Raw genomic sequence first — 20,022 nt, 5'->3', positions numbered from 1 at the left:
AGTGACGTGAAATAAGGATGAGTTTCCAAAGTGAGATTTCACACCCAATTTTAATTCAAGAATGTCCTTACATATAAAATCAGCCATGGAGGATTGAAGAAGAAAATGTAAGTGTAAGAAAGCATGGGTATGTGAAGAAATTAGTTAAGAAATTAAGGTAAGTTGTTTAAATTATTATTTTATATTTATTTGATTATATAATTTGATGTGACATTGTAAGAATTAAGTGTATATAATTAATTTCTAATGTTCAAAGTGATGAAAGTATTATGTTTATGTATGAACTGAATGGTGAATGATATTAGGAATGATTGGATGAATGATTTTAAGTGAATAACTAAAAGAAAGTAAGTGTGAGTGGTTTAATTATGAAAACCTTTAGTTTAAAATTTATTAGTTTGAATCATGAATTGTGTATTTGTGATATTGAAAGTGATAAATATTGATTTTGAATTTTTTTGAATGAGTAAATTAAAAAAAATATAATTTGTTAAGTGATTAATTTGATAAAAATTAAAGTAAGGACTAAATTGTAAATTTAGAAAAAAAATTGAGATCAAGGATTTAAATAGAGAGATTAAATTTTGGATTTTTGCAATAGACTATAAGAATATGATATTTAAAGTATTGAAAAATTGTACTTAAATTAGAATATTTTAAATTAAAACTATTAAATTGAGAAATTTCTAAAAGTTCAAAATTTTAATTGTTGAAATGTGGAAATATGAAATTTTAATATCTATATTGTTATGTATGGTTTTCAATTTAAAAAAATCAGAAAAGAAAACATTACGTAATAAGAATTTATGATATAGGGACTAAATTGTAAAAATTTTAAAATTTAAAATTTTTGAAAAAGGGGCTGACTTATAAAATTTGGGAATTCTGGGTTGTTTTTGGAAGAAAAAATTCAAGGACTAAAATCATAAAATAGTAAAAATTGAACTTCAGGGATTAAATTGCAAAAACTAGAAAAATGAAATTTTATGGACTGCTTTATAAATATGCAATACTGAAAAATAGGAGTTTTTAGTAAATTCTGTAAAACTATAGGAGTGAAAATGAGAAAATTAATTATATAAGTAATTAAATGGAATATTGAGAATTTATTGAATTAAGTGTAATAAACTAGAAAATAATTGAGTAAAATAAAAAAAAATGAAACTTGAATTTGTAAGATTAGTTATATTAAAGTGAAGAGAATTATATTATGAAGTATATGTTAAAAAAGAAATATGATTTAGGTGATTAAGTTAACAAAGGAAAAGTAAAGTATCAGTACATTTTAAGAAATGACTAAATTGAAAAGAAATTAAATTAAATATATGACAAAATAAAATTATGATGCAAAAGGCAAGTGGTTCAAATAGATGAAGACTTCGAAGCTAAAAATGATTAGTACTCTTGTTTAGGTTTTGATACTATGAATGAGATATTGATACATTTTTTAAATCATAAATTCACTTTAAAATTGTTAAATTAAACTTTACTTGATAAATAATTTTGATATAACAAATATTATGTTTTAAACAAAAATCATATTAAAACAATACTTGGCAAAAAGTTGATCTCAAATGATATCTTAAAAGAAAATATATTGAACAAAGAAATTTTTTCAAACAAGTTAAAATTGCTCCAGGCCAAAAAGAATCGATCCAGTATCAATACTTTTTGTCATGTAAAGATTCACAAATTTAATCTAATCAAATCTCTAACTAGCATACAAACCGAAACTATGTCGAAGAACTTCAACTCAAAAACCCCAAATCAGACCACACTTACTGATAACCAAACTGTAATTACGCAGACTTTAAGCCGTTGGAAGAACGTTAAACACGAGACCTTCGCCTAACAAAGATTTTCGCAAGTCAACATTTACGTTACACAAAACGAAATATAACCCCGTCCAGCAACAAAACTTACGCAAGTACTGGACAGAGAATACTTACACAATTGATTACAAATTAACTGCGCAAGGATGTTAGAAGAACATATGCAACAAAGATTCAACAGAAAATTGATGATGGATGTAATTGACAAATAAAAAGAGAATGAGAAAAAGAATGGTAGTAAAAAATAAAAAGAAATGCAACAGGCGAAGGGGAATTTGAGAGAATTTTGATTAATTTAAAAGCAGAATGAAACTACCTCACGAGTCAACAAAATAAAAATATTTTCATATTTCTTTTACAAAGATTCGAACACAAGACCAAAAGGTATACAGAAGTTTAACCATTAAACCACTAGGCTCTTCATTGTTAACAATTGAGCAAAAATAATACTTATGTCAGATGCTTAAGAATAGGGGTTTAGAAAAAAAAGTTGCTAAAATTCAAAGAAAGGATTCAAACCTAGAACTTTACACACACAAACACAACACCAAGCCACTAAACCAAAACCATCACTTGTCATAAATTCAAAATTTTAACTCAACTCAGGACGTAACCACTCTGGGTTTCACTAACTCAATTTCTTCTAACCCAATTTTTGGGATGTTACAGTATTTCTTTGTTTGCTTATTTGTTTATCTTTGAGAGGGTTAGAGTATTAAGATTTGTGTTAGAGTATTAAGATTTGTGTAGAAATCTTATGGGAGTTGTAAGGTTAAACATTGTCCTTAAAGGTTGATCAAATTAGTAAATTTGGGAAAATCTTTAGTTGTGGAAAGCTAAGGTAGTGGAGTAGGCAATTGGGTCAAACCACTCTAAATCATTGTGTCAATTGTTTCATATTCTTTCATTGCTTCCACCAAAATTTTAAAAGGCCAATTCACCCCCTCTTGGCTATTTTGATTGAGTTTTTGATCTAAATCGAGATAATTTAGATGAGCTCATCGATTTTTTTCTTACACATGAGATGAGACTCAATGAAAGGGCTGAAAAAGAAAAAAGGTTGGTGTTGCTCTTCAATCCACCACAAATGAAGACAGTGAATCAAGTGAAGAGGTGGATGAAGACAAAGAGATGACCATGTTTGCTCGGGGATTTAAGAGGCATAGGAAGTCTAATAAAGGAAGCAAATTACAAAAGAATGAGGGATTGAGCTTGAATCTACCAAGGAGAAAGGTCTCATTATTTGCTATGAATGCAAAAAACCAGGACATAACAAGTTTGATTGTCCTCAATGAAAGAAAAAGGGATCAAGCAAACAAAAACTCAAGGCCAAATTGGCTACTTGGAGTGATGAGGATTCCTCTGATGAAGAAGATCAAGAAGCACCCAACCTTTGCCTTATGACCAATGATGACTTTAAGGTAACTTCTAACTCATCTAGTTCAATTTCTTATTCATTTGATGAGTTACAAGATGCTTATGATGAGTTAGGCTTGGAGTTTGAAATTATGGCTTCAAAATTAAAAGATGAAAATAGTTCACTCTCCAAGGCTAATCATGAACTTGAAAGTAAGATAAATGACTTGCAAGTAGTTATAAATGATTTTGAGAAAAAATGAATTCTGATTTGCATAATTTACTTTTAGAAGTTCATGATGATCATCAAAAGCAACTTGAGTTGCTTGAAAAAGAAAAAAAACTTTATCTAACAAAATTTATCCAAAAGGTTTTAAAAAGGGAATAAAGTTCAAAAGCAAACTTTGTTAAATCAGGCTTTAATTACTATAAACATAGAGGTCTTTTTAAAAATTATAAGGGAAGATTAGTTAGAAGTGTATGAGTCCTTAAAGAACTCATTACTACTAAAGATAAGAATACCATTTCTAAATGTATCTAAAGGGACTAAAATCTTGGAAACTAATGCTTATGGACCCAAAAGAATTTGGGTACCAAAAATCAAAAATTAATTCTATGTTTGTAGGAAAAGGAGTATTGCTTCAATGTAACCAATTCAAGCAAAAAATCATGGTACTTTAATAGTAGTTGCTTAAGGCATGACTGGTGGCAAGAATAATTTTATCAAATTGAAGCTAAAAAGTGGAGGAGAAGTTACATTTGGTCAAAACTCCAAAAGGCTAATTCAAGGAATTGGCTCTATTGGTAAAAACTCTTTAATCTTTATTAAAAACATTTTGTATGTCAACGGTCTTAAGCATAATTTATTGAGTATTAGTCAATTGTGCGGTAAAGATCTCAATGTCATCTTTGAATCAAATGAATGTAAAGTAACTGACATTGTGTCTAATAAGATTATGCTTGTGGACATAGGATTGGAAGTATTTACCTGGTGCATTTAGATGATATGCATGATTCAAACATATGGCTTTATTGCTGAAAATGAAAATAATTCTTTATTGTGGCATAAAAAATTAGGACATGCTAGCAAGAGTTAGCCAAAAATGACTTAGTAAGAGGTTTTCCAAAAATTGGTTTTTATTTAGGGCCAGTTTAGGAATGCTTCTCAAAAGTGTTTTTGGGACAAAATACACTTTTGGGACAAAAACATTTCTAAACAAGCTACTTTTTGAGAGAAAAAGTGATTCTCCCAAGCCAAAAATTAGCCCCAAAGCACTTTTTTCATAAGCTAAAAATTTTAGCTTCTCCTCAAAAATATTTTTTCCCCAAAAACACTTTTGAGAAGCATTCCTAAACTAGGCATTAGATAAAGTTTGTGATGCATGTGTTAAAGGAAAACATAAGACTATTTTTTTTTAAACCTAGAAATGATGTATCTACTAGTAAAGTTCTTCAATTAATTCACATTTATTTTTTTGAACCAATTAGGACTACTAGCTTGGGTGGAAAAAAAATAAGCTTTTGTGCTTGTAGATGATTACTCTATATTTGCTTGAATTTTTTTCTTAATTATTAAAGACGAAGCTTTAGAAAAATTCAACACATTTTCAAAAATTAATCAAAATGAAAAAGGTTACTCTATCACTAGTGTTAGAAGTGACCATGTAATCGAATTTTAAAATCTTGGTTTTGAAAATTTGTGCAACTTAAATGGTATTAGCCACAATTTTTCTGCACCTAAAACCCCTTAACAAAATGGAGTTGTTGAGAGGAAAAATCGAACTTTAGAAGAAATGACTAGAACCATGCTTTGTGAAAAAGTTACCAAAATAATTTTGGGCGGAAGCCACAAACACCGCTTGCTATATTGTTAATAGAGTAATATTAGACCTATTTTAAAGAAAACTCCATATGATTTTTCAAAAATAAAAAGCCCAACATTAGCTATTTTAATCCATTCGAATGCAATAGCTAATGTTTATTGGTAAATTAGGAGAACAATAGCTATTTTAAAACTCTTTTGTTTTAAATAATGAACAAGACAATATTGGTAAATTTGATGCAAAAAGTGATGAATAATTTTTTCTTGGTTATTCCTTAAATTTTAAAGCTTATAGAATCTTTAATAAAAGAACTTTAGTAGTTGAAGAGTCAATACATGTTTTTGATGATGCTAACCCTCTTCCTAGAAGGATTCTTGTGTTGATGATGATGACGTATGAACATTAAAAAATGATGATAAGCCTGACCTTTCATCAAATGCAAAGATTCAAGGAATAACACAATAAGCTTTAAAGGAGCTCACCATAGAGGAAAGGGACGTTAATCATCCAAGATAGTATAACTATGTGAAGGATGATAAGCTTTTGGGAGATCTATCCAAAGGGGGTAACAACTAGATTTTCTCTTAGAAATACTTATAATTTTGTAGCATTTATCTCATGTATTGAGCCTAAAAATATCAAAAAAGCATTAAATGATGAATATTAGATATTGGTCATACAAGAATAATTAAATCAATTTGAGAGAAGCAATGTATGGACCCTTGTTTAAACACCTTGTGAAAAATATACTATAAGTACTAAGTGGGTTTTTAGGAACAAACTAGATCACAGTGGCAACATTGTGAGGAACAAGGCTAGACTTGTAGCTCAAGGTTACACTCAAGAGGAGGGAATAGACTATGATGAAACTTATGCTCCCACAGATAGGGTTGAAGCCATTAGGATGATTTTAGCATTTGCATGCTTTAATGATTTTAAATTGTATCAAATGGATGTAAAAAGTTCTTTGTTTTATAAATGAAGAACTGTATGTTGAACAACCACCTAGCTTTGAAGATTCAAAATTTCCAAATCATGTTTTCAAACTTCCAAAAGTCTTATATGGTTTAAAACTAGCTCCTAGAGTTTGGTATAAAAGATTATCAAAATTTCTTATTGAAAAATGTTTTTGTAAGGGGAAGGTTGACACAACACTTTTTTATCAAAAGAAAAGACAAGGATTTGTTAGTAGCTCAAATATATGTTGATGATATTATTTTTGGAGCTACTAATGATCTTCTTTGTTAAGAATTTTCCAAGCTAATACAAGGTGAATTTTAAGATGAGCATGATGGGAGAACTAAATTTTCTTTCAGACTCCAAATCAAGCAAAGGAAGGATGACATCTTCATCAATCAAGTTAAAAACACAAAGGAAATACTCATCTACAAAGGTAAGTAGTTTGGGATGGATAATCTCAAGCCACAAGTTACACTAATAAGCTCCTATACAATGCTTGACAAATACTAAGAAGGTAAATGTGTTGATACAAATTTACATAGGCCAATGATTGGCTCATTACTTTATCTTACTGCAAGTAGACCCTATATTTTGTTTAAGGTAAATGTGTTGATACAAATTTATATAGGCCAATGATTGGCTCATTGCTTGATCTTACTGCAAGTAGACCCGATATTTTGTTTAGTTTTGCTTGTGTGCTAGATATCAATCTTATTCTAAGGAATCACATTTACAAGTCATTAAGAGAATCTTTAGATAGCTTAGAGACACTCCTAATTTAGGCCTTTGTTCTCCTAGAGACTCTTCATTTAGCTTGCATCCCTTCTTAGATGTGGATTTTGGAGGTTTCAAATTAGATAGGAAAAACACCTCTGATACTTGTCAATTCCTATGCAACATGCTCGTATCATGGTTTTCAAAGAAACAAAATAGTGTTGCATTGTCCACCACCGAAGCAGAATACATTTTCGTCAGTATTTGTTGTGCTCAAGTTTAATGGGTGAAACAACTTATAGACTATGGAATTGATGTAGATACCGTTCCTCTCAAGTGTGACAATACTAGTGTTATTTGTCTCACTAAAAATCCTATCCAACAATCTAGAACTAAACATATTGAAATTAGACATCATTTCATTAGAGATCATGTCCAAAAATGTGATTTTAGTTCTAGAATTTGTTGACACTTTGAACCAATTAGCTGGCATTTTTACCAAACCATTAGATAAGGAGAGATTTTGGACACTTAGGAGAGAACTAAGTATTACTACCTTGCCTTGATTTTGTGTTGAAATCAATTTATGTACTTTGCTGATTTTGAAATGCTTTTAACTTAAAATTGATTGAGAAAACATGTATGCATGATTTATATGGATCTTATGTGTAAATAGTAAGGGGAAGTTAATGTTGCATGTTTAATGTATTTTGACCTATTGTGTCTAGTATGCAATTTTTTAATGCCTTTGAGTATTCTAAATTAGACTTTATTTGATGAAAATGCTCAATTTTTTCATATGTTATAATGTTCTATATTTTATGTGCATCATAATTAAAATTTTCATTTATAAGCATATGAAGTCTTTGGAAATTGCTAAGAAGTCATTTGAGGATAGTTTAGAAGTTAATAAGGCTTAGAAACAAGTAGGGAAAAATTTTCTGCACTTGAAAAAACAACATGGGCATTTGGTATCGATATCAATACAAAAATATCGATATTTTATAAAAAGTATCAATACTCACGAAAAATTATCGATGCCCATCAAGTTTTAAAGATTCTGCACCATGTTTTTCAATTCAAATTTGTTTTCCCCAATTTTTTCCCTTTACTCGTTTCTTAAAACCCTAACTCTCAATATTTTCATATATTCTATCTTTTCGTTAAAATCTTCAAACAAAGGAACCCATATTGTCATTTTTAACAAGGATTCAACAAGATTGTTAAGGAATTTCATCTTTTCAAAGCAAATTTTGAGATAAAAACTCATACTTTTCAACTTCAATTTTTGTTCAAATTTTGTTAAATTATTAGTTGAATATTGAGTTTTTGGGTTGATTTAGAACATATATGTTGTGTTTGTGCAGGAGGTTGCCTTAAACTTGACCACATTTTTGAAAAATTTTCTTTTACCCTTTTGTCACCAAGTGTTCGCTGAAATTCCCAAATGAATTTTCTAAGTTATTTTAGTGTGTCTAGAGCCTTAGTGTGTTACAATGCCTTTAAAGAAATGATCTAGAACCGATTCTCATTCCACCATTCCTTCTAGTGGGTCTAGTTCATCTATTAGCGAATGTTTTCATTCTTTGAGGGAATGAATGCGGTTTAATACATATTTTGCTTCTAGGGTTGTTAATAGGTCTAGACCTCTTGACTTAGGTGTTTTAGAAACTATGAATTTCCATTACCTTCAAACTTTACGAGATTGGCAATGGATTGACTTCATCAAGATCCATTTGTTGATTTTTGAAAATCTTGTTTGAGCCTTTTATTCTAATGCAAAGCTTGAACATGATGAGTCAGACAAATTCGTTATTGCTATTAACTCATATTTGATGAACACTCCTATAACGCCCTCAACCCGACCCGATTCATTTGGTTTGGATTTCGGGTGTTACTATGTAAACAACTTAATGAAATTTGTAAAACAGTTACCAACTGTACCTTAAAATATATTTCTTATTATTTTATTAAATATCTCTATATTAAAGAATAAAGGAAAATATTTTAAAAATAATATATATTACATCGAACTTGTTACAAATTATTATAACACATAGGCTTACAAAATTCAGACTCTTAGGACTACTAAAACCAGTTTGTTTTTTCCAAAACTTCCACTGTATGCATAATATCCATACACCATATCTTTGGCGTGTTCTTGGCATTGTCCCTTCTGGCAAACTCTCTTAAATAGAAATACCTAAAAAATAAACATGACACTAGTAAGTTTAGAGGAACTTAGTGAGTTTAGAACTGTCACATCCCAAAAATCGGGTTAGTAAAAATTGGGTTAATGAACCGAGAGTGGTCACGCCTGAAATTTTTTTAAGTTGACCTTGACACATTTGAAAATATATAATTATCAAGTCTAGTGATTTAGTAGTGGTGGAGTTGTCCTTGAAAACATGAGTTCGAATCCTTTCCCTCAATTTTTTTTCTAATTGGTGCAATTTTGCTTCAAACCTTGGTAAATGTCACACCATGTTTTTAAATAAATGTTGTAGGAGTGTTAAAAAATAAGTGAGTTGGCCTAGTAGTTAAGAGCATAAATAAATTCCTCATGGTTCTAAATTCAATTCCCTTCATGCTCACTATTTTCAATTAATTTTTGTCTCATAAAACCACGGTCAACACCCCCATTTCCATCAAAAACAATTGCCTTATAGGCAAGGATTTCTTTCCTCTTTTAACTAGTCAACATATCATTTTTAGCCCCCTTTCACTCCACATGTTCCCCATGATCCACTTTTCAAGCCTTTGCCCCCAAAGCTTCCTTTTCTTCTCAATTTCCTACCTTGAACCATCCATCCCACCTAAGTTAGCCACCATTCACTTTTTCTTTCATATTTGTTTTCTCCTACTGCCCTTTTTGGCCGTTCCTCCTCCTTGCTCTTCCCTTTATCACTTTTTTTTATTTTTGCCTCTAAACATCCTCCTTTGCACCACTAATTTCTATTCTTTTCACCACCGCTTGATATCATTCTCCAACACCAAACCGCCACTTTACCACCACCGTGACCACCATTTTCTCTATTCTTCTTTTCTCTTCTTAATAACTCGCCACTTCAACCTTAATCTCTATCATTTTATTTTGATAAAATCTTGCTATAATTTTATTTTATTTTATCCCAAATAGATCCTTTTCTACAAACTATTTCTTTGATTTATCCTTACTCTCCTCTTAATTGGTGGATTCAACAAAGTTTCTTTTATAGAATAATGTAAGTATGAATGATTTGGGTATAGATTATCACTTCTTTCCATTATTTTTATTAAGAGCCGAATATATTAGTAGTTTTAGATATCACTCTTTTCTTAAATTAGCATCTCGTATATTGTTTTGATGATGAGGGAATAAATACTGTTGCATTGGAATGTAAGTAATTTCGGAAGTGATTTATATCTCCGATTTAAGCATCACAAGAGTAAGTATTGTCATAGAAGCCAAAGCCTAACCGCTTATCAAAGATTTATTAATGGTGTTTAATGATGGATTATTCATTTTGTGTTTAGACCTGAGATAGATCTAATTAAATCTGGAAGTGGGCGTAGAAGGATTTTTTGCATAGGATTTGCTAAGATCAAGGTGGGTTTAACTTAATACAAAATATGTGTGATTATTTGTTAAGTAAAAATATACATATATTAATGATTGATACTCTATTAAGTTCACTGAAATGTGATTATACACGAATACACTATGCATTCAAAAAGGAGATGATAAATCTGTTATAAAAGATGATTTCAAGTAAATGACTCTGAACTGATTAATATGTGACGATATGATTGTGTTTGTGTGATTATTGATAAATGAGATATTATGTACGCTCATGATATGTGATTTAGTGGCATTATCTCATAAGCATGAAATATAAATCATGCAACTATTTCTGTTAATTTAAAATGTGATTTGCACGTAAAACATGCCCACTGTACTGTTTTATGATATAAATCAGATTCGCATGGTAAGCATGCTTACTGGAAATACGGTTTCGGTATGCCATATCACATGCATGAGGTTGGGATGATATTGAAAGGAGGAAGATTCTGATAGTTTAATGATCTACACATTCGAGTGGTTTTACCACAATTTTTGGCAATTTATCTACAATATCTGGTGGCTTGTGCACATTGTGGTATTTTATTGGATGGACGAGTTCTTGGGAACTCTTTTATGGTGTGTAGCGGAGTTGGTTAGGAATTTTTTCTAAAAAAATTGCATTGATTTCTAAAAAGCTCTGCATTGACATCATCATGCATATTGTTATCTGTGAAATTGTGTTGATATATAAATTCTATTATTTTTATGAAATTTATGTTTTAATTATTAGTTGTTACCTAAGTTACGACTCTGTAGAATTAAATTGTATAAATTCTCCATAATATTTTGATTCGTATGCTAAATTCTTGTTTAATACTTTAGTTAAGTCTCACAGTAGGCTTTATAACTCACCCCCTTCAGTTTTCTGTCCTTTCAGATTTTTCGCAAGGTTAGGATTCGATAGCGACATTTGGAGTAGTTTCTCAGAGTTATTTTAACTAAAGTACTTAACTTCTATTTTGGTATTTTGTTATTTTGGGACTGTATTAAGCTTATTTATGGACTATGGCATGGGACATTAGTTTGGGGATTTTTATTCTAATTTGCATGACTTGGTTGCATGACATTAAGATTTTTTTTTAAAAAAACTGTATAATTTAGCATTTGATAAGATTATGCATGAAGCTTGATTTTTATTAAAACTTGACAAAATCACTCTTTTCCGCTGCGACAACGAAAACAAGTTTTAGAAAAAAATACAACTTAGTTTTTTTTTAAGTTTTAAATTGTCCATTGATGTTTTATTGAATTTACATGAAATATTGATTTTTAACAAAACATGGTTTTAGCAAAATTTTTCATTGCAATTTTTATCAATTTGTCAATATTACATTTGTCCACTACAATTATCAGAAACAAATTTTTAATAAAACTAGACTTAGTTTTTAGAATTACTAATATTTACAAACGAGAATTTTAAAGACATTTGATTTATGAAGTTAACATGTTTTCCCGAAAAATGATGAAAAATCAAGTTCTTTAGTTTTGAATTAATAAACGAATGATTCAAAAATATGATTGAAATTATTATAGTTTTGAATAGCAATCAAACTTTTACAAATAAATAAAATATTGAAATAATTTATTTCTAAAATTTTTAGATTTCACTAATTTTGAATGATTTATGCAAATTGTTTAAAAAGCCTGTTTGAAAACTACAAATGATTTTCTGGGCCATTCCGATGGCCAATGTAGCTTTCTGGATTTGGCCGGATTTTGGAGGTTACAAGAACACCATATACCTTTTAACATTTTTTTGATATATTCTTCATCTTGAATTTTTGGATTTCACCATATTCGTCTTTGGCGGATACCTTCACGTTATCAATTATATAATTACATTCTTATATGCTACTTATCATTCCTAACATATCATCATTCATCTATCTGCTCGGTTAACTCCAGATCTTAACAAATAACACTGCCATTTTCCTTTTCTCTTTAGACAACTTTTAACGGCTATTCTAGAGCAGACAATCGCAGGTATTATTCTTGACGAATACCACTTACTGTTCATACTTCCGACGGGTTTCCACACCAAGCTTGCTAAATCAGATTAAATTTTGAATCATATCCTGATTCTACCCAATACTTACTCATACTGATGAGAAACACTCCAAATCATTCATAAGAATTCCACACAACTTTACTACAGGGCATGAGACACCCATGATAATGAACAACTCAGATTCCATCAAATCTCAGATCAAGACATTATACTTTTCAGATACAATGAATATTGGACAACTCAAGATTCCACCTTAATAGCACGGATAACTGAAACTAACAGACTCTTATATCGAATACACCCATATACCAAAATGACAGATAATTACGGAAGATACCCTCTTTGGACATGCAAATTCGTACTTCTTTTCAAGAAACTTCTATTAAGACTTATTCTATATCATCATAGAACTTCACACACCAAATAACTTTAGACAGATCACATCCTTCACATAGACTTATCAGAGCATGCCACAAGGGCTAGACAGAATACTCCACAAAGGAAACATTCAGAATACACCACAAAGGCAGCATACAGAATATGCCACAAAGGCTATCAGAGGATGCCATAAAGACATCATACAGAATATGGCACAAAGGCTATTACAGTACACCACAAAGGCTAAATAGAATACCACCCAGGCACCCCAAGTGAACTGGTGTCTTTGCGATATGGATTTGCCTAAACTCACAATCGCATGAGGTTTTCCCATCATTGCCCTAAGACACCCAGAACCCTAGTTGGTAAATGCGGTTCATCTCCCCTTTTTAGAATGTGCGATGGCTATGGACTTTCTTCAGAATTATCATATCGTAACTCATGTTTACTGTCTTGACGAACTTTACTAAAAACCACCGCAGTGTTTAAACTCACATTTAAAAACCTCTCAATACTCAGCTACACCCTACTTCCTCATCTTTATTAATCACACTTCATATATTGAAAATAAGTACACATTCAAATAGGTTACACTCATTTTCTTAATCAAATCATGTTCAATACATGTTTCGCACAAACACCACTCGATGACGTATCATAGTATAAATCTTAGGCACATATACACAGTTGTTTCACAGAATCATACGCATCATACGTACAATCCTTTACATACTGAACTCACGATGACACTATATTAAGATCTCACACATATTTTCAACAGACATTCAAATACTCATTCATCGATACTGGAACATTGATCACAAAAGATTTATCTAGAAAGATTTGTAGGAGTCAATATAAAGACTCACCTAAGGTTTACCTACTGCAGCTAGCAGCTCCAAACTCAGACATTTAGTTCGAACCAGCAACAATAACTGCTTAAAGAACATGAATTCACCATTAAAACCCATTTACAGTCAGATTGCTAAAATTTCATCTACAAATAATCCCCATGCAGAGCTTCTTATTCATAATTTATAGTCTATATACTTCATAACATCCTTACTCTTAACATGCAGAGTTACCAAACTTACTAGAAGATGAAACACCTTTTGTTTATTCCAAGAATCCTTAGCTTCCAATTTACATAAGAAGAGAAACCAACAAATAACATTTAATATTTACGAAAAAGAAAGAATTAAAGAATCATCTTAAAGGAAGAAAATCTCTTCTCAATTAAAGAATCATCTTAAAGGAAGAAAATCTCTTCTCACGAACCCTTCTCACACATATATATAATCCACTTCTGTTTAGGAAAAGTGTTAAGAAATTTCATAATGTGCCCTTCCTAATGGCTTACAGAATCCATAAGAAACATAAATGAGAGTCTTGTCCATATGTTAGTTGTCGCGTGTGAATATGATATGTGAATTGTGTAAGTATACATGTCAGATCAAGTAATAAAATGATAAGTGAGATCGTCTCCACAGGGATTGGATTAGGTATAATAATGGTCAAGTTATTATAATAAATTTAGATTAATGTGATAGCAAAATAATGATAAGAATGTAGTGGTAAACAAAAGGAATATTAATGTGAACAAAATGTGTAACTGATGAATAATTGAAAATGCTATGGAAATGCAAGAGTAAAAATGTAGTGGCAATTACGAAAATGATTATATGAATAATCTGTAATTGAACAATTAAACAACTAAGGATGTGATGGCAAAGATACTACGACAAGGGATAAGGAATATACGATGTTGATATGGAAGGTTGGAATTACTAAGAATCTACCCTTACTGTCAAAAATGCCTCGGCAAAATCGTAATCAATCTACTGCTTTGAAGAGTTCTAAAGTGGTCTGCTTCTTTCGAGAGGAAAAACCTAACGTTACCTTTCCTGTGTCTATAGGCCTTTAATACGGTACCCTGAATTGTTTCCTTCTATATAAACATTGCTCTATGTCTAGAGTCTACTACAAGTATCTGTCGGGTACTTTCTCATATCATTCAATTTAGGTCCAACTAATCCAACATTTTTAGAATTAAATTAGTTTATGGGCATGTTGTACAGTCATCTATGTCTAGGCATTGCACACATACAATTTAGAAATAAAAACAATTGAATGAAATAATAAATTAATTCAGTTTTATGCTTCAAACGTTAAAGAAAATAATGGTTTCATCATGGAATCCCAACCCTATGAGATTTAGCTCATGGGTTGGCAAATAAAATTCAAAACCAAAATATCATTCAACATTGTTTTCATCAAATCAATTCACGGAGAAATAATTTAGAAATAATAGAAGAACGTCAAGAAGTTAGCTTTCACGTGTCTAGTTCAAACTCCAGTGGCACAGTGTCCTATGGTGGCTGAGAGGGACTGCCTTTATGTTCCTTTTTTCATCTCTACTCACCCGCTACCCCTAGTTTTGCCTATGGATTTCCACCCTTATTCATCATTTAGGGTTTCCTCCTTTGACTTTTTATAGCCTTTTTTTCCTAAGGTAAATCCAACAACCCATGTTTACCTTCTCCTCTTTTTAATTTCTATTTTCAACAACTTATCTTCTTTTTTTTTAAATTCCTTTTTTTTCTATGATAAAAACCAACAACAAAAGATTATCTTCGCCTATTTTTTATGCAGATTTTTCCTGTACTAGTACAGTTGGCCTGAAACTGGTATGTGTTGAGTGTTGACTCGATCTCCCCAGCATTGCCACGACATTCGTGTTGACAAAATATCCAACTCTTTGCCCTAAAAAACCTTTTTTCCTTTATTTATTGTTCCTCAACCTACACTTGCCAAACCACAAAACACAGCCCTTCCAAATGCAATTAAAAGTAACAAAGAATAATATTTATGCATCGTCCAAGCTTCTTATGCAATGTTCTAAAAATGCTAAAATACTATCCTAAAATGTAACTAAGTTCACTTAAGTATAGACAATTGACCCAGCCTAAAGGCATGAATTATAACTCTTTTCAAGAGTTATCACACCCCCACACTCCAATTATTGCTTGTCCTCAAGCAAGTTATGCATTAATGCATGAACGTAAGAATTGACATAGCAACATAATCACCTTTGCATTGTGAGACCCTTAAAAGAGCATTTTTTACTTTAGTTTTCAACAATCTTCTATGTCTAAAAATTTGATCAAGTTCCACAAGCTTATTTAGCAAAGGTAGTGCAAAAAATATTGCCCTAAAAGAAAGAAAAATCCTAAGTATTCATGAAAATTTCACTATAGCAAGTACCTCCTAATTTACTTTGTTCATCTTTTAACTAACTCAGTTTTCCTTGTTTTTTTTTCTAGCCTTATACATACTCAAGTACATACATATCCATTTATTATGCCTACTATTTTTACTAAGGGATTCAGCTCGTTACATGATTCTTTGACTTGACAATTAAATGGAGCATACACTAAATTGCCGAACACTCAATCATGTCACAATTTGAATACTCACTCATGAACACCATCTATATTTGCATGTTCTGGTCCAGATTGGGCTCATTATACACAACCTCAAAAAAGTATCTCATAAGAGTAATCATATGGTCTTTGATCGGAGTTATCATATGGTCTCTAAAAAGCACCGCTATAGGTTTAAAAAATGCCGCTAAAAGCCTGTTTTGCTATAGTGGAATATTAATGTCAACAAAATGTGTAACTGATGAATAACTGAAAATAATTTGGAAATTCAAGATTAAAAATACAATGGCAATTACGAAAATAATTATATGAATAATATTTAAATAAAAAATAAACAACTAAGGGTGCGATAGAAATGATACTACGACAAGGGATAAGGGATATACGATGTTGATATGGAAAGTTGGAATTACTAAGAATCTACCCTTTCTGTCAGAAATGTCTTGGCAAAATCGTAATCAATCTACTGCCCAGAAGAGTCCTAAAGTGGTCTGCTTCTTTTGAGAGCAAAAACCTCAAGTTACCTTGCCCGTGTCTATCAGCCTTTAATACGGTACCATCCACTGTTTCCTCCTACATGAACATTGCTCTTTGTCTAGGGTTTACTACAAGTATCTATCATGTACTTGCTCATATCATTCAATTTTGGTCCAACTAATCCTACACTTTCAGAATTAAATTAGTTTATGGGCAAGCTAAATAGTTATCTATGTCTAGGGATTACACGCATGCAATTTAGAAATAAAAAAATGAATGAAACAGTAAATTAATTTAGATCTATGCTTCAACCATTAAAGAAAATAATTGTTTCATCATGTAATCCCAACCCTATGAGATATAGCTCATGGGTTGGCGAATAAAATTCAAAACGAAAATATCATTCAACATCATTTTCATCAAATCAGTTCATAGAGAAATAGTTAAGAAATAATAGAAGAACGTCTAGAAGTCAGCTTTCACATGTTTAGTTCAGACTCCAGTGGCACAGTGTCCTATGGTGGCTGAGAGGGATTGCCTTTTTGTTCCTTTCTTCGTCTCTACTCAGCTGCCACCCTCTAGTTTCGCCTATGGATCTCCATCTTTATTCATTGTTCTTTCTTGTTCGCCTCCCCTAGGGCTTCCTCCTTTGGCTTTATATAGCTTTTTTTTCCTAGGGTGAATCCAACAACTCATGTTTATCTTTTCCTCTTTATAAATTCTTGTTTCAACAACCCTAGGTTATCTTCTCCTTTTTTAAATTATTTTTTTATTGGATAAAAACCAACAACCCAAGATTATCTTCTCCTCTTTTTTAGGCAGATTTTTCTAGTACAAGTACAGTTGGGATGAAACTGGTATGCGTTGAGTGTTGACTCGATCTTCCCGGCATTGCAATGGCATTCGTGTTGACAAAATGTCCAACTCTTTACTACGACAAACCTTCACTCCTTTATTTCTTATTTCTCAGCCTACAGCTGCCAAACCACCAAACACAACCCTTCCACATGCAATTAAAAGTAAATAATAATAATATTTAAGCATCGTCCAAGCTTCTTATGCAATGTTCTAAAAAAGGATAAAGTAATATCCTAAAATGCAACTAATTTCAGTTAAGTATAGACAATTTACCCAGTCTAAAGACATGAAATATAACTCTTTTCAAAAGTTATCATCGTATTCCCAATGCACTAGCTTTTAGTTCCTTATCTATTTGAACTCAGGCTTTTACTTACATCAATGTATACGAGTCACGTATACATAGCCCATTATTCATTCAGGATTAAGGTATGCCACACAATGAACATCGTAAGTGAATAAATTAATAAACAGATTCAGAATCTATTCTACTTGGGTCCAGTCCAGTATATTGTCAGTCCAGTCAGTCACATCTATGTCTCTATCTTCTGAGAGTCATCCGCTCTGATGCCCATGACAAAGTATCTCTCTAATTGGATTTGATAGACGACATATTAGTCTTTCAATTAGTTTGCATGCCTAATAATGTAATACCACTTAATATTAGTTAAATATTAGACGAGCAGTGAGCTAATATTTATTTCTATTTTTCTTTATATGCAAAAACCACGTGAAGACTATATACAAAGGGTATTAATGTAATTTATCAATAATTTTATACATATATATATATTTAAAATTACTCTTTTTTCATTTGTATGTGATTTCTAAAACTAGTGGGTTTCGATGGTAGCTCCCGAAAGACTTGGGTAATGGTCTATTTATTCATGTTATAATTTAATTTATATATATTAGGGTTCTGTTGTATTTTTTTACCAAAAAATTTAAAATATATAAAAATAATTAAGATATAAAATATTAAAAATTGGCTTCAAATTTTAATAATTTATATCAAATGATATAGGCCAGTACTCACCAGTACAAACCATATTGGCCGAAATAGACTGAAACATTTTAAAACTTTGACCGAAACAAAACTTAAGCTATTTCTTATTCAAACTATAAGGACTATTATGCTTGGTCCATTGAAATTTTATCCGAGTTTCGTTTTGTTCGTATTTGAAATTTGTGTCAAAAATACATTTGAGCATGGATAACACAATGTTAGTCTACTTATGTAAAAAAAATTGAGTATATTAATTTATGATTATTGGGTTACATTGTGCATATATGTTAATTTTATTTTTTTAATTAGCCTTTTAAGCCGTTTTTTTAGTTTAGGGAAACATGTCATTTTTGCAGACAGAGAGTGAAAGCATGTCTAGTTGAGCACACTTTACTCCAACGGTCATTTTCTCAATCGCTTTTTAAACGTTGGCAATTGTAAAAAATTTTAAAGGCCACCGGTAATTTTTCCCTATAAATACTAGGTCATTTTTCATTCTTTTCACTCAAATTCAACTCTCTCTATTCTTTTGAAACTCTCAATTCTGTCAATTTTCTCAAGTTTTATTCGAAATTTTCATATACACTTGTTTAAAAATACTATAGGTTTATTTAATTATTTTATATACTCATTTCGATTAAATTTTAATGAATGATAAGCTCTCTAATCCGTTTCAACAACAAGAACATTACACCGCTCAAGCGATAATGGTAAGGAGAAATTTTAAATTTTGTTAGTTTCAATTCAATTAAAGTTAAAGTTTTTTATTTTTAAAATATTTTATTTTTTTGATAGAAATAGGAAGATAATTGTGTTTTGGAGGGTTCATACATAATTTGTCAAAGAGCCCAAACACTGAAATTTGTGGTTATCAGCAAACGTGAGATTCTTACATGCATCTCATATGCTCAGGGTTGCAAATTGGATCATATACTTATCAGCGCGTTGGTGGAAAGATGGAGACCCAAGACACACAAATTTCATCTTTCAAGCTGTGAGTGTACAATCCAACTCGAGAACGTAGATTTACAACTTGAATTACCGATGGATGGGCCTGTCGTTATGGGGTCAGCGATCATTTCCAATAAAGAAGACCTTTGAAAGACATTTTTTGGGAAAGGTTCTGAAAAAGTTTCAAGGTGGCCGGATTGGTTGGAAAATAATTTCAAAAAACTTCATCCGAACGCGACTGACATTGTCAAAGAGCAAAACGTCTGAGCATTCATCTTGAGGTTAATTAGTGGCATTCTAATGCCCGATAAATCTCGAAATTTGGTACACATAAGGTGCCTACTACACCTAGTTGACTTCAAAGAATTTAGATGACTTAGTTGGGGATCAACCGTGTTGGCCACATTGTACTAGGAGTTGTGTCAGGCGACGGAACCAGATAAGATGTTAATTGGTGGTTGCCTGCTCCTGTTGCAGTCATAGGCGTGGTGGTAGCTACCATTTTTACGTCCCCAAGTGAACGACCATTATACGTTCCCATTGGTGACAAGGTAAATTTCATTTGATAATAATATGTAGTTAATATAATAAATGTTGTTTGTTTATTATATG

Source organism: Gossypium hirsutum, chromosome D01 (assembly GCF_007990345.1).
Source record: "Gossypium hirsutum isolate 1008001.06 chromosome D01, Gossypium_hirsutum_v2.1, whole genome shotgun sequence".
Lineage (NCBI taxonomy): Eukaryota > Viridiplantae > Streptophyta > Magnoliopsida > Malvales > Malvaceae > Gossypium > Gossypium hirsutum.
The sequence above is the reverse complement of the archived record's forward strand: the minus strand, read 5'-3'. Positions refer to the sequence as shown.